The following is a 2060-nucleotide window of genomic DNA, read 5'->3' on the forward strand; positions in this document are numbered from 1 at the left end:
AGAGAGAGAGAGTAGGTGCATGACACTCCTGATCTAGCATACCATCTCTGTGAGAAAAACAGAACAAACTACTACCAGTTGAGCTGTCAGAAGATCCACTACAGGGCCTGAATAGCCCCTCTGTGTGTCAGTAGACAGCAGTGTGTCTTCTCTCTCTCTCTCTCTGACACACACACACACACATACAACATAATTAGTACAGAGTATACTTAAGACAGTTAAAGATAAAAACTGCTTATAGTTCACAGCTCTCATGCTCATTCCCAGTTCTGTCTGTCTGAGAGCTTGTTTGGCACACAGTCTGTCTGTCTGAGAGATGGTTTCAGTCCCCTAACCCTGAGTCAATTTACTTGCTGCCAAAATTGTAGACACAGCAAACACAGATAATGTATTATGCTCTGTATTTTGACAGTGATTTCTTGTGGATTAATGGCACTTTGTAACAGTCTGACCCTCGATCAGGCCTGAGGCAAGGTCAATTAACGCTTGGCTGAAAGCATCGGATCTCAGTGAATGGGGTGAAAAGGGGGGATATATGGAGAACATATTAGATAAAGAGTCTTTCTAATGACTCTCAGTTGTAGTGCAACCACTGCATTATCACATGATCAGACTTGTGGTGATTATGTAAAAACAGAATGGCGCTAATGCCTTGATGTAGTAGCTGATGAACAGCACATGTATTGAGCTAATGTCTCAACCAACGAAACATCAGATAAGTCACTTCAAACATAAAATCATATTAGAGAGGACACACAACCCCTCTCTCGATTAACAGCACTGTTGTGACTGGCCGGTTTGTTTGTGGAACCATCATCCTGCAGTGCATGAGAAACATACAAAGGTGTGGAATGCAGAAGATCATGGGGGGCAACAGAGGGGGGGCTTTAAATGACCTCACAGTTAACTGTGCTGGAAGATAAGCAGGAATCCTGCTGTGGACCAAGCAGTTTCAGAATATGCCTGAAAAGGTCAACATATTTTGAGTTCTGTTCATTTATGAATGTCAGGGAACTTGGGTTCAATAGTCTTGGGAGACCATCACTAAAGTTTGTTGTAACATGATGCTCACTGCAGCCATCTCACATCAGCATACATTATAAAAAGAGCTACATCGACCACACAAAGCACTTCAGTATTCCATAAATGTACATAGACACAAATCTCATTTATCTTCATTTTAAAGCCCATCATAACAGTATTACAAAGCAAGCTGATCTCCTACTTTCTATATTTTAAATCTAAACGTTATCGACCTTTTGACATAGTTTAGAAGAGTATACTGTTACTGTTCGCTCAAGATAGTGCCTAACAAATATACGTTCTAAGAATCTTTTGCTAATGTTCCCATTAAGTTATGAAAACTATTTCTGGATGCTCTCTGAACATTCGAAACATACAGTTTTTAAAATGTTCTAAAAATGTTCTTGGTTATTCAAACGTTAAGGGAACATTCCACTTTATGATTTTGCAAAGATTATGGGAACTTTACTTTTGAATGTTCTCTAAACATTCTGAAACAAGTAGTAACATTTAAAAAACACTGAATGAACATCCAACCAAAACATTTCAGAAAAAAACATTCCATGAAAGATGTATTAACAACGTTTTTGTGCTAATGTTTTGAGAAGATTATTAAAGACGAAGAATGTTTGTTCATCATTTTGAGAGAACCTTGCCAGATTTCCCTGTTAGCTGGGATAAAGCTTTGTTCAGCTATGTAATAGTCTATTTCTACAGACACACAATGATTAAAAAAAAAAAAAAAAAAAAAAAAAAAAAAAAAAAAAAAAAAAAACTCTTCTCCGGAAGCCTCTGGGGGGACTCATTATGGAATATAGTAACATATCATTCCTCATTATTCATGGCCTGAGGAGGTTATGCACTTATTCCACAAACTTCCTCCAGGTTGTTTTGTTAAACATGCTCATATCATAATTTTAAACATACATAACATTTGCTTCTTAATATGTCCTTTATTCATGGATATGAACAAACTGCCAAAAAAGCAAACAGTTAGACACAAAAAGTTTCAATGTGATGCAAAACTTATGACTCAT

The sequence above is a fragment of the Sinocyclocheilus anshuiensis genome, unplaced genomic scaffold (assembly GCF_001515605.1).
Source record: "Sinocyclocheilus anshuiensis isolate Anshui unplaced genomic scaffold, SAMN03320099.WGS_v1.1 scaffold1237, whole genome shotgun sequence".
Taxonomy (NCBI): Eukaryota; Metazoa; Chordata; class Actinopteri; order Cypriniformes; family Cyprinidae; genus Sinocyclocheilus; species Sinocyclocheilus anshuiensis.